Here is a 23,140-nt window from a genome sequence, read left to right on the forward strand (position 1 = left end):
ACCAAACTCCGGAAGCCGTTCGCTTTGGACCGAACCATTGCATGTAAATAGAGGGGGGGGATTGTCACCACTCGCAAGCCGTTCGCTTTGGACCAAACCATTTCATGTAAATAGAGGGGGGGGATATAATTTTAGATATATATATATATAGTACGGGCATGCCCTAGTATGATCAATGATGAAGTTTTACTGCAGCTGGAGGAGAACTTTGAGCGACAGGTTCGTGGTGTCTTCAGATATCTCTGGTGGGGCCAAGACGGAGCCCCAGCACATCATCTTATCACTGTCCGAGATCGACTGAGGAACTCTTTGGAGACCGAGTCATCGCCCTCAACCATGCAGTGGAATGGCTGCCAAGATCACCTGACCTCACACCATGTGATTATTTATTTTGGGGACATTTAAAGAACAAGGTGTTCGTAACTCCTCCCCATGATCTTGACGAATTGCAGGGCCGTATTCGACATGATGTGGATGCTTTGCGCAATGACCCGGCTATGGTGAGACGAGCAGTTCAGGGCATGCTCCGCCGCTGTGAGCTTTGTGTTGAAAGGAGAGGTGGACATGTTGAAGGTGTGGGTGCATAAAGGCCAATCATTCCTGAGAAAAGTTCACATCTGACGTTCATTTTGCACCAATTATCCTGACTTGCATCGATTAGCCAAACTTGTAAAAATGCGATTTGAACTTGTCATTTTCAATGAACATGTACTCGGTCATATGTGACAGCAATGATGCATGGAAGGTATCAATGGAAAGCTGAGGATCTCCTCTTAATTAGCAAACCACATGTAAATTGTCAAAACAAATAACCTTCGCATATTAACCCCTTGAATTCGGATTACCATTTTTTTGATACGCACTGTGTGTATATATATATATATATATATATATATATATATATATATATATATATATATATATATATATATATATATATATATATATATACTGTTGCGGATATGGGATTTGGCCTCCATCCATATCCGCTTGTAAATATTCCCCTATTTCCCCAATACTTCCCAACTATCCCCAATCCCCCATTCCCTAGTCCCATTTTCTGTAAACAACACTCTGTAGAACCGACCTTCCCCTATTTCCCCCATTAAATGTCGCACCCAGGTTCACCGCATCTCACGTAGACAACTATAGGACATCTTGCTAGTTATTCTTAGTCTATGTCAGTTAAGGACTCGTTTCCATTAATTCTGACTCTTCGTTGCACCAGAATGTGATTGTATGGCACCGTTAGAAAGTTTAGGACCTCCCAATACCTCCCCGCAGCTCTTCCTCATGGTACAACAACAATTACAACAACAGCGGCGGCGGCGCGGGGAGTGTGCGTCCTCACTCCAGCTTGGTTAGCCGCCATTGAACATGTGCTCCGACGGGGTTACCACGCAGGGGCTCGCTGTCAGCTCCTCGTCAAGGGCGGAGCCCGGTAACCCCCCGCACCCAATAAGAAGCGGCGGACCGATTCCATCTGGGGCGGAGCTAACGAGCCGAGGGCGTGTCACTCCCCGCTGGACATGCGCAGGAAGAGGGAGGTGACGTCAGATGCGCTCTCAGCTTGGACAAAGAAGGACGCCACCTCCGAGCGCTGAGACACCTCCCTGCATCTTTTGGACCGCGCTTTATCCTGTCCCTGAGCCAAGGTGCACCTTGTGCTATCAATCGACTGCCTGCCCTTCCTTGCCATCAATCCCTGTGTAAGTCAGTCTTGTCCCGTTTGTCTGTGGTCTGTCGGGGATAAGATAAGACTGTGTCTAAGTGCCCATCTTTCTGTGCTTTACCTCTTACCGTGTAATCTACCCGTTTCTGCATCACCAATATTATATCCTCCTCCGGAGATCTTGAGAACTGTACCCCTTGTGTCGTTGCATATATCCCAGCCGTTGTGTCCTTTCCTTCATTGATTTAGCATAGCGCGATTCGGCCAACGTTCGAGTGTAATCGGGTAAACTGTGCGAACACGGCGGCCATTCCGCTCGGTCAAGCAACATCTAAGTCGTGTCCGTAACAATTGGTTGTCAGGAGTTGGATTCGGACCTGGGACTAAATTTGTTAGGCCCAAATTTTGGAACACCAATTGTACTATTAGAGTAACAATTGGTGTCGAGGAGTGAGATTGGACCCGAAGCGCGCTTCACGCGCTTGAAATTATAACGGCGAAATTTGATTGTGTTTTACAAAAATAAAAACCCGAATTTTGAAAGTCGCGCTATGGCAGATCAAGACGGCTGGGTTCCGGTAGAGGAGAGTGAGGCAGGGTCGATCCAGGACCAAATTGAGGGACAAGAGGAGAGCGAAGCAGTGAGGGTGGCAGGTTCGCAAAATAGCGTCGTCGCGCACGAGGTTACGGGCGCGCAAAATGGCGCCTCGCACATGGCCACGGCGACCGCGCCCGCGACGGTAGTAGCGCCACCGGTGGATTTGAACCTTTTTTTTATACAAATGAAGGCCCTTATGGACAAGAATAATGAAGAAATGGAAAACAGAATGATGGGGGCCCTTATGGGACAAATGGGAGACCAAATTGGAGGTTTGAAAAACAGTATGGGGGCAATGAGGGACGAATTGGGGGGCAAAATGGGGGTAATGGGGGGCGAAATGGGGTCCAATAGCGAGAAATTGAGGGAGGACATGGGGTCCAATAGCGAGAAATTGAGGGAGGACATGGGGGCCAATAGCCAACGATTAGAACAAAGGATGGGGGCCCAGATCGGAGGGTTAGGGAGTAGAATAGAGGGATTAGACAATAGATTAGGGGAAATACAGGAGGGGTTAATGGGGGTAGAAAACAGAATGGCCGTTCAGGAGAATCAAATGGAAGGGATGAAAAAGGGGTTAGAGGGGTTAGAAAACAGTATGGAAGGCAAATTGAGGGACATGAGGGACCAAGCGGAAAGGGAAGTTAAACAAATGGGGCAGCAGATAGAGGGGGTCAGAATGGGGGTAGAAACTAAATTGGATGCTCACAGGGAGGAAATGGAGCAGATGAGGGTGGCATCTGGGCAGGAGATGCAAGTGATGGGAGAAGAGATCAGAAGAGGTGTGAGTGAGGAGGTCGGAGGAGTGCGCGAGGAGGTGAGGCACTGTAAGGAGCGCATGGAGAAGGAGGTGAGAAAGGGGACTGTAAAATTGCAAGGTGGTATAGAGGAGTTGACGCTGGGAGTAGAACAACTGACAGTGGGACAAAAGGAGTTGGGGGACCAGGTAAAGAAGAACACAGCGGTAATAGAGGGTTTAAAATCGACACAGAAGGAGATGAAAAAGGACGTAGGGGTAATTAAAAAAGAGTGTCAGACGGTACATGAGGACCTGACGAGGAAAATGGACAAGGTGGTAGAGGTGATGGAGGTTAAAGAGCAGGAGGTGCGGGAGCACATAGAAAAAAATAAAGTGGAGTTAGAGGAAGAACTTAAAGGGGCGCACGAGGAGATGAAGGAGGTGAAGCAGAAATTAGAAGAAGTGGAAGAAGGGGTGAGCGAAATTAAGAAGCGATGGAGAGAGGATAAGAAAGAGATAAAGGAGGAAGTAAAAGAATTGGTCCAAAGTCTGTGTTCGGATCGTGATGATGTGCTCATTAACCGGATGAGGGATTCGCAGGTGATGGAGGAGAAGCGAAGAGAAAGAGGACCCGGTGTAAGTGGTGACCAATATGGTCGTGCGTATGATGCGCCAGGTGATTTAATAAGCTTGGGGGTCGAGATAGACCCGGATGTTCGTGAGAGGCCAAGAGTGAGGTGTATGGCTGGTCCGGAGGGTATGGAACGAGAGGTGCGAGGTGTGGGTGAGCAAGGTTGTGGTGGTATGGAATGGGTAGCGGGTTGCGGAAGTGTGACCCATGCATCGACACCAACAGGGGTAGTTTTTAGAGGGACAGGGGAGGCACGAGAGCCCCTTGGGGGTAATGTACTGTGGGGGCTCGGCCGGTTCGGCCCCGCGCTGACCCCGCAAGGGGCGACACACGGGGTCCGGCAGGCGGGCAACGACTCGCATACGAGGTGGTCCCACAAGGTCCCACTCGCGCCGTATGACGGCAAGAGTGATCTACGCGCGTACCTGGCGCAGTTTGACTGTGTGTGTAAGGGCAACGGTTGGGGTGAGGACGAAGGTGGAGTACACCTGGTGGCCGCATTGCGCGGCGCGGCGGCGGAGGTGCTGACGGCATTACCAGCGGGTGCTCTCACCCTGCCAGCCCTCCGCGACGCCCTAATTAATCGATTCGGCATTGAACAGCAGAGCAAGCTTGTTAAAGCTCAGCTCGCGCTGCGAAAACGCAAGCCCCAGGAAGCCATCGGGGAACTTGCCCACGACATTCGCCGCGCAGTGGGGATCGCACATGCTAGCATGGCAGCGGATTCCCGGGAAAGCCTGGCGCTGGACCATTTTATCCAGGCCCTCCCGGATATTGAGCTCCGGCAACAGCTCGCCATGTGGCGCCCGCAGACTCTGAGCCAGGCGGCTGACACTGCGGCCCGTTGGGAAGCAGCGAGGCCCCTGGCCCGGGGGAGCGAGCGTCACGCAATGGCGGTCCGCCAGGTGGGACCTCCGATGGAGGGCGGACCCCTTAGGGGGCCCGCCCCCGACGTGAGTCCTGACCTGGCGGGCATGGTCCGGAGGCTGGTGGACCAGCGCCTGGCGGGACCTGGACCATGGCAGGCGGCCCCGGAGGTGGCCCGCGGTGGACCACGAGCGGGTAATCCAATTCGGACCTTCAGGGGGGGAAATTTGGAATTCCCGAGACAAGCACCTTATCAGGTGAGGTGCTATACTTGCAACCGTCTGGGTCACCTGGCGCGGCACTGTCGAGCCACGCGCCGGGATGATCCCCGGCGGTTGAGGTCCCCAACTCCGCCCAGGGGGGAGCAGGTTAGCCGACCCCAGACACCCCCCCGCCAGACCCCGGGAAACTAGAAGGTGTCGGGCACATAGGGCGGTGTTCGGCAGAAGAGGATGGAGGAGAGCCCTCATTGACGCGACAGGTCATTTATTGTGGCCAAATTGGAACCGGTAGCCTGACAATCAGGTGCAAAATTGCCGGCGTGGGGGTAGACGCCGTAGTGGACACAGGAGCTAGCGCCACGATCATCAGCCCTGTGGTCCTTGATTCGAGCGCAGGTGGCTGGGATAAGATCCAGCGCCTGCAAAATTATAGTTTGCAACTTGCTACCGGGGTAACGGCCCCGATCATAGGGCGTGGTTCTGTGACCCTCAAGTTAGGGTCGGTAAGGAGGGAGATAGATGTTTGGGTGGCGGAGGTGTGCGACCCATGTTTAATAGGGTTGGATTTGTTGACTGCCAGCGGTTGTAAAATCAACTTGTGCCGGGGGATCCTGCAGGTGGGAGTAGAAGAGCTGCCGTTAGGGGGAGTGAGCACGGCCGAGAGAGCGGAGCTGGAGGCTTCCGAGGCCGTGACCATTCCCCCAAGGGCCGAGGCGATAGTGCCGGCCCGGTGGGCAGCTTGCCCAACATGGCAGGAGTCCTGCGGCCTGGTCGAACCGGTGGCAGCGCAGTCCATACCGGGTTTAATCGTGGGCCGCACCCTTGTAAAAACGGACGGACCGGTAGTGGCCGTCCGAGTAATAAATATAAGTACAGAACCACGCACTATAGTAAGGGGCACGAGGGTAGCTGGCTGCACCCCAGTTGAGGAAGTCGCGACAGTGAGGGGCGAGAACGTCCAGCCGAGCCGGCCCCGGGGGGAGCCTTCAATAAGAAGTAGGAATTGGCCCGATCCCATTTGCGAGATGGTAAATCGTAGTAGCGTAGAGTTGGGAGGTACCCAGAGGGAGGCCTTACACAAACTGGTTGGGTCCCATTTGGACCTCTTCTCCCTGTCCACCGAGGATATTGGACGTACGGGCCTGGTGAAACATCAGATCCACACCGGTGAGGCCCGGCCTATTCGTCAGGCCGCCCGACGGCTCCCTTGGAGCAAGAGGGCGGAAGCTGACGAGCAGGTTGAAAAAATGCTCGACGCAGGCGTGATCGAGCCCTCGGGAAGTCCTTGGATGTCACCTGTTGTGCTGGTCAAAAAGAAGGATGGGACCACGCGGTTCTGCGTGGACTATCGCCAGCTAAACAACGTGACACTCAAGGACTCATATCCCCTGCCAAGGATTGATGACACCCTCGATGCCGTTGCGGGTTCAAATTGGTTCTCAACTTTGGACCTCAAGAGTGGGTGTTGGCAGGTGGAGATGGATAGGGCAGGGAAGGAGAAAACGGCATTTTCCACAGGTAAGGGACTGTATCAGTTTACTGTGATGCCGTTTGGTTTGTGTAACGCCCCCGCCACCTTTGAAAGATTGATGGAGCATGTACTAGGCGGCATGCCATGGCAATCATGCCTGGTGTACCTGGATGACGTCCTAGTACATGCCAAAACGTTCCCCCAGGCAGTAGCTAATTTGGACCAGGTGTTCGGGTGCCTCAGACAGGCAGGGTTGAAGCTGAACCCGAGTAAGTGCACCTTGTTTGCCAAGGAGGTGGCCTATTTAGGCCACGTCATCGGTTGCGAGGGGGTAAAAACGGACCCAGACAAAATTAAAGCGGTAGAGGAGTGGCCCGCACCACGTACCATCAAAGAGGTGCGGGGATTTTTGGGACTCTGCTCCTACTACCGGCGCTTTGTGGCGAAATTTGCGGAGTTGGCCCGTCCCCTCCACCGGCTTACGGAGAAGGGGACGCGATTTAATTGGACACGGGAGTGCCACGAGGCCTTCCAAAAATTGAAGGGGTGTCTAACATCCGCACCCCTTCTAGCTTACCCCACTAGCAACGGGGCATTTACCCTGGACACGGATGCGAGCCAGGAAGGATTGGGCGCAGTTTTGTCTCAGACACAGGAGGGCGTGGAGAGAGTGATTGGTTACTATAGTCGGGCCTTAAGTAGGCCCGAGCGAAATTATTGTGTCACTCGCAAAGAGTTATTGGCTATGCTGGCTGCCATGAACCATTTCCACCCGTACTTGTACGGGTGGAAATTTTTGGTTAGAACTGACCATTCCTCCTTGCAATGGCTCCTTCGGTTCAAGGAACCAGAGGGCCAAATTGCAAGGTGGTTGGAAAAGTTGCAGCAGTACGATTTTGATGTGGCCCATAGGGCCGGGAAGGCCCATGGTAATGCGGACGCACTCTCTCGGCGTCCTTGTCTGGGGGAAAACTGCAAATTTTGTGCGAGACACGAGGAGAGGGAACAATTGGGCGATTCGGACCCGACCCTCGTTGTCCGGGCAACCCGGGTGAGAGGGCCAATTTTGCCACTAACCGCAGATGAGGAATTCGGAACTTTGGCATGGAGCACGGCCCAGCAGGAGGATCCTGTCCTGGGGCCAGTGTTCAATTGGGTCAAATTGGGGCAAAGACCAAAGGGGGAAGAGGTCACCCCCCTCGGGGCGCAAACAAAGGCATATTGGGCTCAGTGGCAGACCCTGGAATTGAAGGATAACATCTTGTATCGCAAGTGGGTGGAGGTTCCCTCTGATAAAACTTCCTGGCTGGTGGTAGTCCCAAATAAATTTAAGACCGATATATTGCAACAGGTGCATGGTACCCGCCCCGGCGGCCATTTGGGCAGGACAAAGACGACATCGCAGGTACGCCGGAGGTTTTATTGGGTGAATATGGGGCGCGACATACAGGACTGGTGTCGGAGATGCGACGCCTGTACTGCAAAAAAGGGACCAGCACGGAGGATGAGGGCCCCCCTTCAATTACACCAGGTGGGGGCCCCCCTAGAGCGGGTGGCCATGGATATCCTAGGCCCACTACCCCGCACCCGCCTAGGTAATAAGTACATCCTCGTTGTGATGGACTACTTCACCAAGTGGCCGGAGGCCTACGCCCTCCCCAACCAAGAAGCAGGGGTGGTAGCGCAGGCCTTCGTGGAAGGATTTGTGTGCCGGCATGGGATTCCACAGGAGTTGCACACCGACCAGGGACGAAATTTTGAGAGCAAATTGCTAAAAGATGTGTGCAGTCTCCTGTCAATTCGGAAAACAAGAACCACGCCTTTAAGACCTCAATCTGACGGGATGGTGGAGAGATTCAATCGAACTCTAATCCAACAACTGGCACTGTTCACCGCCACCCGTCAGGATGACTGGGACGAACATCTCCCTTATTTGCTCATGGCCTACCGAACCAGCCAGCACGGGGCCACCGCATGCAGTCCAGCGTTGCTTATGTATGGGCGGGAGTTACGGGCTCCCGCCGACTTGCTATGCGGTCCCTTGCCAGACACAGTGGTTAACCCGCCGAGGGAGGGGTACGCACGTCACCTAGAGGAAGGCATGGAGCTAGTCCATGCCTTCGCCCGCCGCCAACTCCATCTGGCGGGGGAAAAGATGAAGCGCAGGTACGACCACCGGAGCCAGGGGAGTCAGTACACTCCGGGGATGAAGATTTGGTTCTTCAATCCCCGGAGGAAGGGTAGGTGCCCGAAACTCACCTCTCCCTGGCAAGGCCCGGGGGTCGTCCTGTCGCAAGTCTGTGACGTGGTAGTAAAAATCAAAATGGGGCCACGAGCCCTCCCTCGGATCGTCCACGCCGACCGAATAAGACCCTACACCGGCGAGCAGGCGCCCCCGTGGATTGCCTCGGCTTTAGATGCCGAGGCGGGACCCAGTACCTCTGAATAAGGGGGGCTTATTAGTGCCAGAGGACTGGGGGGATTGATGAGCGATGGGCCCGGTGGGTAAGGGTGGCATCCCTGCCACCCTTCCCATGAGTGGGGCAAATGCGCTATAGCTTATGGGGTGTATGGCAGTGAAAACTAGCCCGGGTGGGTTAGGATATTGATAGGGCCCTAGAAGATGACATTAGGTGACGTTAAGGTTAGTTCGTGACTGATACCTGTAGTGGGGACGCAGGTAGATTAGTGTGGATTATAATGACGAGGGAGCGCAATAGTTTAAAGGGACGACTGGGAAGCGCAAGTTTCAGAGGGGAGTAGTTAGATGAGATGATGCTGTGTGAGAACTGGACAGGTGTGTGGAGCAGTGTGGAGCAGTGTATGAGTAGTGAGTGTTGTGGATCAGCGCGAATGCGCTTGGGGAGAGAAGGGTGCAGGTGGCACCAGGTGTGAGAGCACAGGTGTGCAAGTACAGGTGTGTGGAATACATGGAGTATTGGAATGAGTGGTGTGGAGAGAGTTGGAGTAAGTGGTACGGAGTGGTGTGCAGGGTGCGAAGGTGTGGATGGGGAAAGAGTGGACCCCTTTTCACGAGTACCCGGGGAGGGTAGTTTAAAGAATAGTTAGAAGGTATAGGTAAATTGTGGTTGGATATTGGCATTTGTGGTGCGGTTGCAGAATGGTATTTGGATGGGTGCATTAGTGTTGTGGAAATGGCTGGGCGTGTAGCCTGTTAGTGTGTGTAGTTGGTTTGGGCACTCCACCACTGTGAGGATGTCGGCCAGGTGAGGCCGCAGGTGGGCTCTGGGAGCCATTAGTGTCAGTGGGTGCCTGAGGATCCCGGGTGTGGGTCGGGCAGCCCGTGCCAGAGAGGGCACTGAGGGGGTGAGAGTGCGAAAGGGCCTTCCCCAGTTAGTTAGGTTAGGGTGAGGAGCAGGTAAGCTCGGGTGGCAACTACAGTGGTGGAGGTGTGCAGGTGGGTAGACCTGCTGGGAGAGCTACACGTCACAGCCCAGAAATTGTGCGAGGGCACCGGGAGATGAATCGGGGAAGTGAGACCCCAAATTTAGAAGCACCACAGTTTGGTCAATGGGAATTGGTTTTTAGAACCCATAGTGTAAGTTGGCCAATGGATTGGCAGGGAAAGACCCCGGGTAATGTAAAGTTGTTAAAGTCATTTAGGAAATAGTTAGGATTGATGAACCCGTCGCACCATACGCAGCCACTTACCTGAGGTGATGATGATGACTCCACACCTGTGTTTTCTTTGTTCTGTGTTGCAGGAAATGAGAATTGCTGTGAGGATTTGTGAGACGCATCAAGACGTGGATGAGACATTGGGGTGATTCCATCTCTCCCTCCTTAGGAGGGACTGATGATGAATTGGTGATGGCAAATTTTGATGTGGAATTGGTGATGGCAAATTTTGCTGTTGAGTTGGAGATGGCAAATTGTGATGAGAGTTGGAAATGGCAAATTTGATTGGTTAGGAGGGAGAGAAGACGAATTTGGTTTATGGGAGGAACGGGGAAGACAGTAGGGACGTTTGTTGATTTGTAAAGTAGATGTTTATGGGTAGTGTTGTGTTTTGTGGATACAGTAAGGGGTAAGGGAGGGGCAATGTAGGTTACCTGGTGGGGGGGGGGGCGTACGGTAGGAACGTACCTGTCTCACCTGGTTCCCATGTGCCCCCAGTGTGCATCATCTTGTATTGCGTGCACTTTTGCTCCCTTACCACCTTACTCACTTGTCTTCTTCTTTTGTCTCCCACATCCGAGGATCTGGCTTTGGGGCAGAGAGAGAGGAGAGAGAGGTGCTGGCTCTGCAGTTGTGGGCCTGCACTTTCGCTGCTTGCTGCCTGGATCGATACACCATATGGACCGCAATTTTGGTGGCCGCCCACCATGGACCGCAGTTCTTTTGCGGGCAAGCACCACCCGTTGATGGACCTCTGGGTCAACGTGGCACCTATGCCATACAGGTGAACCACTTATAGTTGGCCCCCCTGACGGCCACAATTCAGAAATGGACGCGGTTGGCGCCTTTCTTTATTTTTAAAGAAGCAAGAAGGCCAAGTACACCACATGAAGGCAAGACCAGCGGCAGAACATCGGCCGGCTGCGACACCACCGGTGACTATGAACACTTTATTGGTGCACCAGATGGTGCTGACTGTACATGATGGGGTGGTGCTTTTGGTGCTTGGATGGGGTGCTCTGCACATTATTAAAGGCCGTAAGGCCACAGAGCACTCGTGGGTTGGTGTATCGATGCTGGCATGCGTGCTCTCTCTCTATGCATAACATCTGCATGTGTTCCTCCAAAAACAGGTCCTGGATCGTAGTGTAAATATCAGTGTAGTCTTGTATAAATGATGCTCCCTACCGGCTGTATGTTTAGTTTGAGGATTCTTTCCGCGATTCGGTTATCCTGTGGGTGTGTTTCTGTGAGGAGAAGGGTGCAACGTCGCAGGGGGACATATTTACTCATTTGTGAACATCTGTAAAACTGTCGCACTCAGGGTTGAGTTAATAGTAGAGGGAACTACATCTGAGTGCCACACTAAAGTAAGTAAAAGATTTATCGGGTCGGGACGCCCCGAGGTAGAGAAGGGTGCAATGTTGCGGATATGGGATTTGGCCTCCATCCATATCCGCTTGTAAATATTCCCCTATTTCCCCAATACTTCCCAACTATCCCCAATCCCCCATTCCCTAGTCCCATTTTCTGTAAACAACACTCTGTAGAACCGACCTTCCCCTATTTCCCCCATTAAATGTCGCACCCAGGTTCACCGCATCTCACGTAGACAACTATAGGACATCTTGCTAGTTATTCTTAGTCTATGTCAGTTAAGGACTCGTTTCCATTAATTCTGACTCTTCGTTGCACCAGAATGTGATTGTATGGCACCGTTAGAAAGTTTAGGACCTCCCAATACCTCCCCGCAGCTCTTCCTCATGGTACAACAACAATTACAACAACAGCGGCGGCGGCGCGGGGAGTGTGCGTCCTCACTCCGGCTTGGTTAGCCGCCATTGAACATGTGCTCCGACGGGGTTACCACGCAGGGGCTCGCTGTCAGCTCCTCGTCAAGGGCGGAGCCCGGTAACCCCCCGCACCCAATAAGAAGCGGCGGACCGATTCCATCTGGGGCGGAGCTAACGAGCCGAGGGCGTGTCACTCCCCGCTGGACATGCGCAGGAAGAGGGAGGTGACGTCAGATGCACTCTCAGCTTGGACAAAGAAGGACGCCACCTCCGAGCGCTGAGACACCTCCCTGCATCTTTTGGACCGCGCTTTATCCTGTCCCTGAGCCAAGGTGCACCTTGTGCTATCAATCGACTGCCTGCCCTTCCTTGCCATCAATCCCTGTGTAAGTCAGTCTTGTCCCATTTGTCTGTGGTCTGTCGGGGATAAGATAAGACTGTGTCTAAGTGCCCATCTTTCCGTGCTTTACCTCTTACCGTGTAATCTACCCGTTTCTGCATCACCAATATTATATCCTCCTCCGGAGGTCTTGAGAACTGTACCCCTTGTGTCGTTGCATATATCCCAGCCGTTGTGTCCTTTCCTTCATTGATTTAGCATAGCGCGATTCGGCCAACGTTCGAGTGTAATCGGGTAAACTGTGCGAACACGGCGGCCATTCCGCTCGGTCAAGCAACATCTAAGTCGTGTCCGTAACAATACATACATACATACATACATACATACATACATACATACATACATACATACATACATACATACATACATACATATATATATATATATATATATATATATATATATATATATATATATATATATATATAGATATATATATATTGTTTGGTTCCAGTGCCACAAAATAAATTATACTAGATTTTTGCATATACTGGTGAAAGGAAAAGTGTGAGTGTGTGTCGTTGGTTGTTATATACAAATGCAGGCTTCAGAAGGTGGAAAGGAGTCCTCCCAGGCCTCGGAGTATCCACCCCCATTTCGATAAGGTGAGTGTGTGTGTGTGTGTTGTGTGTGTTATCCACTGCCACCGCTCACTAATGGATTAACAGGAAATTGTAGAAACTCAACATGTCGCATCCATGGATTTTTCTAGTCTTTCCTATATTTCCACGAGTCTGATTTGCATCCAGGAATAGTGGAACACATCAACACAACAGTTATGGTTAACCATCCTGAAATTGCCACTCTTTCGTCTAAAAGCTTAAAATTATGTTTCAAAGACTATTTGACTTACAGGTTGTACACTAGAAATGGCCGGTTAAAAGTTGTTTAAAAAGCAGAATGGAGTCACTGAAAACGCATAAGCAGCGCATGTGTGCAAAGCCTCGTTAGCATTCATACGTCATTTGACAAAAATCAACATCATACTAATATGGTCACATGGTCTATGGCCAACACTTTTTTTTTTTTAAATGTCCATGGCTCATGGAATCGAGGGATAGGTGATAGAGGGTTAACAAGCATTACGCCTAGGTCCCCGGTCGGTGAAGTGATGTGAGTTGACAAAGTGGAAGACGCAGAAAACATGCTATGATATGATATTTCGCTCACAAGGTTCAGACATACATGGAGGCGGCCATCTTGGATTTTGACGTGGCCACCCAATTTTCAATAGCGTTCTTCCATATGCCTAGATACACCCACACACCAGATTAGAAGTTGGTACCTCGCGTATTTTTCAAGATATTCCGCTCACAAGGTTCAGACATACATGGCGGCGGCCATCTTGGATTTTGACGTGGCGACCCAATTTACAATAGCGTTCTTCCTTGTGCCTAGATACACCCAAACACCAGATTAGAAGTTGGTACTTCGCTTAGTTTTCAAGATATTCATCTCACAAGGTTCAGACATACATGGTGGCGGCCATCTTGGATTTTGACGTGGCGACCCAATTTTAAACAGCGTTCTTCCTTGTGCCTAGATACACCCACACACCAGATTAGCAGTTGGTACGTCGCTTATTTTTCGAGATATTTCGCTCACAAGTTTCAGACATATATATGGTGGCGGCCATCTTGGATTTTGACGTGGCGACCTAATTTTCAATAGCTTTCTTCCTTATGCCGAGATACACCCACACACCAAATTAGAAGTTGGTACTTCGCTTATTTTTCAAGATATTCATCTCACAAGGTTCAGACATACATGGCGGCGGCCATCTTGGATTTAGACGTGGCGACCCAATTTTAATCAGCGTTCTTCCTTGTGCCTAGATACACCCACACACCAGATTAGCAGTTGGTACTTCACTTATTTTTCGAGATATTTCGCTCACAAGTTTCAGACATATATATGGTGGCGGCCATCTTGGATTTTGACGTGGCGACCCAATTTTCAATAGCGTTCTTCCTTATGCCGAGATACACCCACACACCAAATTAGAAGTTGGTACTTCGCTTATTTTTCAAGATATTCATCTCACAAGTTTCAGACATACATGGCGGCGGCCATCTTGGATTTTGACGTTGCGACCCAATTTTCAATAGCGTTCTTCCTTATGCCTAGATACACCCACACACCAGATTAGAAGTTGGTACTTCGCTTATTTTTCAAGATATTCATCTCACAAGGTTAAGACATACATGGCATCAGACATACATGGCGGCGGCCATCTTGGATTTTGACGTGGGTTGCACCCACACACCAAATTCGAATGCGGTCCTTCGCTTACGCATGCAAGCACGCCCGCACGCACGCCCGCACGCAAACACGCACGCCCACACGCACACACGCACGGAGGGGAAAGCCATAGCCCCCCTTTCGCTACGCTGTGCGACGGGGGACAAAAAAAGGCAACAAACTGGAAGTGGAGCAGGGGGCCACAGTTAGAGAAAAACAAGCAAGGGAATTAAGGAACAACAAAAGAGGAAGACAGGAGTGGAGGAAAAACCATAATCAGGATGTAAGAGGGTTGGATTAGATGGGGTTAATGGGGGTAGAAAATGTTGCAGGTAGAGATGGAGGACGACATGAGATGGTGGTGCAATACATATTTAAATTCCTGGAGAGAAGGGAAAAGTAGGCTTGAACAGTCTCCAGAAAACAGCATCACAAATGGAAGAAGCAAGGAATAAAGCAAGAAGACGTCATGCAGAGCACGATACTTGCAAAGTGCACCCTCCCTAAAATAAAAAGTTGCCATGGATACATCAAATTGTCCCTTTCATTAAGATTAAAATTGTTCTTAATCAAAGCTCAGGTCAATCAGATTAAAAGTGACGATTTTTCAGATGAAAATTGATGATAATAGAAGTTTGACCTTGAGTTGACCTTTGACATTTTGACCTTAAAATAGTTGGTTTCCCAATTCCTTGATGCACTACACAATTGCTGTTTAATTTTCAAGTCGATCGGATGAAAATTGACAATTTTTCAGATGTAAATTGATGATTTTAGAAGTTTGACCTTGAGTTGACCTTTGACCGTTTGACCTCAAAAATAGTTGGTTTCCCAATGTAGTGACTCAATATGCAAATGCTGTTCAACTTTCAACTGAATCGGATGAAAATTGACAATTTTCGAAAATTTGACCTCAAGATGACCTTTGACCTTTGACCTCAACATCAATAGGCTATTTCCTTATTACCAACTCTGCCATCTGGTGAAGTTTCTTGAAGATCGGTTTCAAATTGTGACCTGTAGGTGACTGACATACAGTCAGACATACAAACAGACAGAATAACACACAAGACCAACCATTATACTTGAAAAAAGTTTGATTTGGCAAGTAATAAGTGAAGTAAGCCTGGATTTAAGGAGTAACTATGAGGTAGTTGGCAGGATGGCCTTGAGGTAAGCACACTCGCCTACCTCTAGTCTGGGTATGAATGTGCAATATTTGTTTTTGTGAGCAGGATATTTCAAAAAGTTATGGACTGATTGGGATGAAATTTGGTGGTGAGGTCACGTGTGCGACAAGGACGAATTGATTCGATTTTGGTAAAGATCTGGATCCGGATGCGGATCCGAGATTCTTTTAAGTGATACATCACCATTGAGTGATAGGGCCAAAAACTTTACATAGCACAATGTTACAAAAAGTTATGGATGGATTCGGACGAAACTTGGTGGACAGGTTAGGTGTGTGACAAGGACAAATTGATTCAATTTTGGTGAAGATTCGGATCCGGATCCAGATAGGAGCATTTTATATTTTTCCAAGTGATTCTTCACCATTGAGAGATGGGGCCAAAAAACGATATACTGTATTGCACAGTATATCAAAAAGTTGTGGACAAATTATGAATAAACTTGGTGGACGAGTTGGTTAGGTGACAAGAACAAGCCGATTCGATTTTGATTCAGGTCCGAATCCATGATCCGGCCTATCAGTGGGATACAAAACATAAACTGTTCAACCTGGTGGAGGTATGCATGCGCTCTACCGAGTGCCGTTCTTAACTTCTGAAATGGATCTCCCAAGGTAGCAAAGTTTGGAATGAACATTGCACAATAGTTCACAAGGCCAACAAAACTTCTTACTTCCTTCAGATTCTGTGGTTCCTGTGTGTTCCAATCCTATTGCTTCAACTTTGTCGCTAACTGATTTGATGCCTTTTCTAGCTCATCAGCTTGTGACCCATGAATATGTCTTGGAATCCCCAAACAGGCACTTCTCTGCATTCATGGTCAACCCAGCTGCAGGTAGTTTTGCCAAGATCAACCTCAGCCATTCATCATGTTCCTCAAATATCACACCATGAATAAGAATAATGTTGGCTGCTCCTGAAATGCCTCGAATCACTTTGTGGATGACATGATGGTAGATTTTGAGTGCTGCATTTTTTATATATAATGTCGAGGCTTGTGGAGGAGCTATAACACAGAACGGATTAGAATGTAACAAAACAAAATAACAATAAAAACATAGGAGGGGGGCGGGGGGCACACCAACAGCAGGGTTGAGGAACAAAATGGAGGGAGGCTTGGAAAAAATAATGGATGTGAGGAAGAAGGAGAGTAAGGGGAGGACACAGAGGGTGAACAACTTATATACAGCTGCAAACTCTCAATCACAGAAGTGGAAGGAAAAACTGGAAACCTAGGAGGAGGTTGGCTTGGAAAGGTTAATGGTGGTGGAAAAGAACATGGCTGTGGATGATGGATGGTGGTGAATAGTTGTGTTGAAGCACTGTAGGGAGGAAAGAGATTGAAGAGGAAGTTGATTCCACAGGCTGGAAAAAAGAGGACGTTTGAGAGTGTGCCCTGCAGATCACGAAAAGGCAGAGGGTACAAGCCAAGACAGGAGGTGGTGGAAGACAGAGTGACCACCGACCTGTCTGTGAGGTGAAAGTAATAGGCTCAGAGACTCCGCTTCATTGCTGGAGATGGCAATTATTCTGACGGCCATGGTATGCGAGGCATAAAGCTGAGCAAGGTGTAATGCCCAAATGGGAGGGCAGGTATAAATCCGAACTGATGTTGTGTATGCGAGCCATTGGAGAAAAGGGTATTTTATAATCAACTGCGATTATAGATTACATGACATTGCTGATGATCGGAAGTAAGCCGAGAGGTCTGTATACGGATTATTTTAAGCAACTGCGGATGAAGGCCTGGTAGGTAGATTAAAGTTCAGATGTGCCAAGTAAAGACTTGTCCAGTCAGCGACTGGCTTTGGAGGTCAACTTATATATGTCGTTTGTCCAAGAAAGATCAGCGCTCCTGGTGAGGCCCAAGACTTTGAGTGCGAAAACTTATTCAAGAGGATATAGTTAAGCAAGTAGATGGGATGGTTTGATGGTTTTTGCAGAGTGAGAGTGCGAGATTTGTCAGGATTGAAAGACACTTTCCAAATGTTGGACCAGTTCATAATTCTCTCAAAGTCTGTTGAGAGGGAAGAGGCCACTGCCTTCCTATCAGAAGGATGAGCGATGTTACAGCAGAGGATGGAGTCATCAGCAAAGTGATAAAGAGGATTTTCCAGAAAAAGATCGTTGATGCAGTTTAGCAATAGGACTGGCCAAAATCCACTGCCTTGGGGCATGGGGCACTCCAGCTTTGAGAGGGAGCGGAGATGAAAGGATCCAGTCAACAACAATTCGTTGGCTTCGAGAGCATACGAAGTCAGGAAGCCATGCGTTGAAGTGGCATTGGATGCCATAGGGAGAGAGTTTGGAGAGCAAGATTGGGTGCCAGAACATATTGACTGCTCAAGATACGTCAAGAGACATGGCTCTAAATATTGAGGAACTCCATAAATTGTTAGGAAAGCAGAAGCACGATGTCCAGGGTAGAGTGATGGGGTCTGAATCCAAACTGATGGTGTGAAATCAGGCAATTGGAGAAAAGGAAGAATTTGATGTGAACTGTGATTGTGGATTTGATGACCTTCCTGAGGAATGGAATCAAACAGAAGACCAAATACTGCATTTGAGTCATCAGAAGGAACCCGAAGAGGTAAAGAGATGGAGTTATCAGGAGGAACCTGGATGGGATTTGTGTTTCAGCTGCAACTGCACTACCCTCAAACCAATACAGGTGCAGCCAGGTGAGCCATAGATAAAGAAAGAGAGAAATAAAGAGTCAAAGAGATAAAAGAAAAAGAAAGAATTACAATGAATAAAGAGATTTGTGAAATGTGAAATAGATTTCAGCAGTTACTCCCCAGGAAGTAGAGCAGATGTGCAAGAGCAATCGAGCAGGTTTTTAGGACACATGCGCTGATATGCCGTCATGGGCCAGTTGCAGAATCCAGAAACCTCTCCACCTTCTCAGGTGAAAATGAAAACACTGAGTCCATGAGCAGTTGGGTATGATTGGGTGAGGTATGTATCCCTTTTGGTGCCATTTGAAGTGAGGAAAAGGATGGAGGGATAACATAATCCAGAGACAGACTTTAAGAGGACCAGGTTTTGTTTTGTTTTTAGGAAGGAGACTGCTTTGAAAGTTGTCTTGATGTTGACCAGATACTGTTTATGGTTGTCCTGAGAATGGACATACACCTGTTGTGGGCTTGGTGGAATGATACAAGGATGCCTTTGGCCAGATTTACCTTACAGGAAGATAACGCAAGTTGTCTCCCATGGGCGGGAGGATGGTTATGATAAATGAACACGAAATGGGATGGATCCGTGCACAAGAGAGAGCATGTTTATGTGGAAGAATTCCCAGGGCGCGTTAATATCAGGAATGTCAAATATAGAATACCAGTCCTGAATTGCGATGGCGGCTTGCATTCCCTGCCAGTCAGCCTGAGTGCACTGCCAGACTCGTCGGCACTGAGACGGCTCTCTGAATAAAGCCAGAGAGATGTTGACTCTCACAATCATGTGATCAGGTGATCCAATTGGATCAGAGGAAGAAGAGGAGACATTAGAAGCAAAGTTGATCATTACCAAGTCCAGAAGTGAGGATTTGCCATTGGAGGAAATTTGGGTCGGAAAGTTCACAGATTGAATCAGTGCCATGGAGTCACAGAAATCCTTTGCTGCAGTGTCATGGCTGGTGAGAGAGGTACCAATACCTAGCCAGTTGGCATGGTGACAATTGAAATCACCATATATGAGGGAGAGTTGGAATGAATGGTTAAAGTTGGTCCATGTTGGCTGAGAGAGATGTAAATAGAGTCTTCATGGTTAGGACAGTACAGTGCACATAAAACAGGAGGTGGGAGCAGAGGGGAGGCCTCCTGGGGGTTTAAAAGTGTAAGAGTAGTACACAAACAGTGAGAAATTGAGTTATTGAGGTAAATTGCAACTCCAACACTGGGGTGAGGTTCAGGCCTGTCAAACTGGAAGAGGCAATATCCAGGGAGAAACACTAAGAAGTCAGGAACGTCTTGGTGGAGAAAGGGTTCTTTTAAGCATATAATATGTGGCTTATCAGAAGAGAGTCTTCAGGTTGAGGAGGAGGCCTCGGATGTTGGAGATCCACACAGTTGAGGACAGGGGAGGAGCGGCTGTTGGCAGGATGCAGGAATGTGGAGAAAGGGTGGGGGAACTTGGGGAAGTGGTGGGATAAGGGGAAGTTGAGAAAGGGTGAGGAAATTGGGAACCAGGAGGGTTGGATGAGAAATCTGGGATGGAGCAGTGCCGCAGGGAGTGGAAGGGATGGAGTTGGGGTAAATGGGAGGGGCCTGGGTGAGGGGGAAGCTGGGAGTGGGCAGGATAAAGGGATAAATGGGAAGGGGGTGGGATGAGGATGAAGATGGGAGGGGTGGGTTGAGGGGGAATATGTGAGGGGGCAGAGGGTGAAGGAAGATGGAAGGGGGTAGGGCAAGGGGGAAGAATATAGGGAGCAGGATAGAGATATATATAGAATATAGTAAGAGGGAAGCTGGGAAGGGGCAGGGTGAAGGGGAAGTAGAAATGGGGACACAGAGAGGAGGGTTGGGACGACACAGGCATGAAGGAGGAAATGAAGAGGGGGAGGGTACTGACATGGAGGGAGTTGACACCGTTCATGGACATGAAGCATATGTGTGGGCAACCTCTGCAGACTGGACTTCTCATGATCCCCATTTCAGATATATGAAGGCAGACATCATGAGAGATGTGAAATGAGGGGTTATTGAAGGCACAAAGGAAAGTCAAGCTGTGGGTTAGGAGGGACGGTGGTGGAACCGAACGTTTTTGAGTTGACAGGTTATAATTTATATGGAAGAAAACGTTGTGAAGAAGAAGAAGAGGAATAGAACGAGATGGAGAAATACAGCAAATTAAGCAATTTAAAATGTTATTAAAAGCTTTTAAAGTAAGAAGCAAATTACTTCAATTAGGAGGAATTTTGTTCAATTTAAAGGTATTGAGAATGGAAGGAATAAAGAATGAACAAAGGAAGGAAATTACTGGCAGAATGAGTTCTGTTTTTTTGGCGTTAGAAAGTTTTTGTTTGTTTATTTTTAAGTGAAGAGGAGGAAATAAAATAAAGTTTAAGAGCGTGAAAGGAGACTATTTGGGAAAAAGAGAGACTCAAGAGGACGTACAGTCACGTGTAAAGTAAGTACACCCCATGTAAAGTTTTGACTTTTTCAACATATTTCAATATACAGTTATTTGATCTTCATTTCAACAATATTGATAGATAAAGGTGATATAATATAACAAATATCATGAAACATTTACATTTTGTAGTCCATTGTATAATTTAAATAAACATAAATGCAAATTTCGCATGTGGAAAAAGTAAGTACACCCCGACATTTATCACTACTTCAAATACCTAAAATTAGAATCAGGTGCACCAGCTCAGGTGCAAATGATTAGAACATTGTTGGAGAGGATCTTGGAGGAACCTGTCTTATTTAAACCTCAGACATTTCGTTTGGTTTGCTCTTTGTTGTTGAAGTGTGCGGTGTCACCATGCCTAGATCAAAAGAGCTCTCTGAGGCCTTCAGAAAGAAGGTTATAGATGCCTACGAGTCTGGGAAGGGACTTAAAAAGAACTCCAAACAATTTGAAATCAATCATTCGACTGTCCGGGAGATCATCTACAAGTGGAGAAGATTCCAAACAACTGCCAACTTGTTCAGGCCAGGCCGCCCCAGCAGGTTCAGCCCGAGAGCAGACTGCAAGATGCTGAAAGAAGTCTCTAAGAACCCCAGAATGTCATCACGGGACCTACAGGTAGCTCTTGCCACTGTTGATGTCAAAGTGCACGAGTCTACCTTTAGAAAGAGGCTGCACAAATTTGATATACATGGGAGGTGTGCCAGGAGGAAACCTTTGCTGTCCAGAAAGAACATCAGGGCAAGAATAAAGTTTGCCAATGAACACCTAGGCAAAGACCAGCACTTCTGGAACAATGTGCTCTGGACAGATGAGTCAACGGTAGAGCTATTTGGCCACAGTACCAGAAGACATGTTTGGCGAAAACCAAAGACAGCATTTGACCACAAGAACCTGATACCAACTGTAAAGCAGGTGGTGGAAATATTATGGTTTGGGGCAGCTTTGCTGCATCAGGGCCTGGGCAGCTCACCCTCATATAATCCACTATGAATTCTTCATTGTACCAGAGGGTGCTTGAGGATAATGTGAGGCCATCTGTCGGAAAGTTGAAGCTCAACCGAAGGTGGACCTTGCAACATGACAATGACCCTAAACATACCAGTAAATCCACCAAGGAATGGCTGAAAATAAAGAAATGGAGGGTTCTGGAATAGCCAAGTCAAAGCCCGGATCTAAATCCCATCGAGATGTTGTGGGGGGATTTGAAACGAGCTGTGCATGCAAGAAACCCCTCAAACATCGCACAGCTGAAATAATTCTGCATGGAGGAGTGGGCAAAAATTTATCCCAGTCGATGTCAGAGTGGTAGACAGTTATAAGAAACGCCTACTTGAGGTTGTTTCTGCCAAAGGGGGAAATACCACCTATTAGAGCCAAGGGTGTACTTACTTTTTCCACATGCGAAATTTGCATTTATGTTTATTTAAATTATACAATGGACTCCAAAATGTAAATAAAACCACCTTTAGAGGCCATTTTTCCCCGCAAGCGGTGGTTGGCCTTTTTCGGGAACCGTGGTTGTTGTTGTTTTTTGGTCCCCTTTTTGAAGCAATGTTTTACGGCCGGATGCCCTTCCTGACGCCAACCCTTTTTGCCGCCTTTAGCGACAAACAGGGAATTACCAGTGAACTGGTACTCAATTAGCCGACCTCGGAAGGATGACAGGCTGAGTCAACCCCCCTGGCGTTAATTCAGCGATCGACCGGGATTCGAACCCAGGATCCTGGGATCCTAAGCCGGCACCCTAGCCGCCAGCCCAACACCAGGGTTCAAGGACTCCAAACTGTAAATGTTTCATGATATTTGTTATATTATATCACCGTTATCTATCAATATTGTTGAAATGAAGATCAAATAACTGTATGTTGAAATATGTTGAAAAAGTCAAAACTTTACATGGGGTGTACTTACTTTTTTACGTGACTGCATAATTGGATAATACACCATAACAAGGTACTGGAAAACATGGAAAATTGGATGAAAACAATGAACAACACATGGATAAAATGATAACAGAAAGACACGATGGATTTGGTCTGGAAAACTCAGCTTTAATGAACTGCAACGAGGCACGTATGAGCCAACATCCAAACACGCTCAGACTCTGAACATTGATACCAAATAATAACCTCTTACACCTGCGCAATCCATAGTGTATGACAAACGCTGTCACATTCCTCGAATCTGCAGGTATTTCTAGCTGGTGATACCCTCATTTCAAGTTGAATGTGGAAAACACCTTATTCATTGACAACTCCATAAGTATCTCCTTAAGAACACCTAGATATGAGAGGTGCACATGTCATCCTTGCAATGACAAATTCTATCTCGAGGACACCACCCACACTTTTATACTACAAACATAGACTCGACGATACCATTTATCATAAAACCATTTTCCATTTATCATATAAAGTGGCCTATTATAGCCAAGTGGTTAAAATAGATTTGGGACACAGCGAAAAACATTCTCGGCACGTGCCCCATGGCCCAGCAATGCCCCTGCTCATCAGTCCTGTCTAATCGGCCATCTTGT

The 23,140-nt window shown here is 48.4% G+C and overlaps 1 protein-coding gene across 1 annotated transcript in view; it reads right to left on the reverse strand.

Moving 5' to 3' along the window:
• The window catches only part of LOC144893248 (collagen alpha-1(XXI) chain-like), a 109,076-nt gene that overhangs the window by 2,688 nt on the left and 83,248 nt on the right, over positions 1 to 23,140 (reverse strand). The window lies entirely within an intron of this gene.

The sequence above is a fragment of the Myxine glutinosa genome, chromosome 8 (genome assembly GCF_964187855.1).
Source record: "Myxine glutinosa chromosome 8, kmMyxGlut1.1, whole genome shotgun sequence".
NCBI classification, from domain to species: Eukaryota; Metazoa; Chordata; class Myxini; order Myxiniformes; family Myxinidae; genus Myxine; species Myxine glutinosa.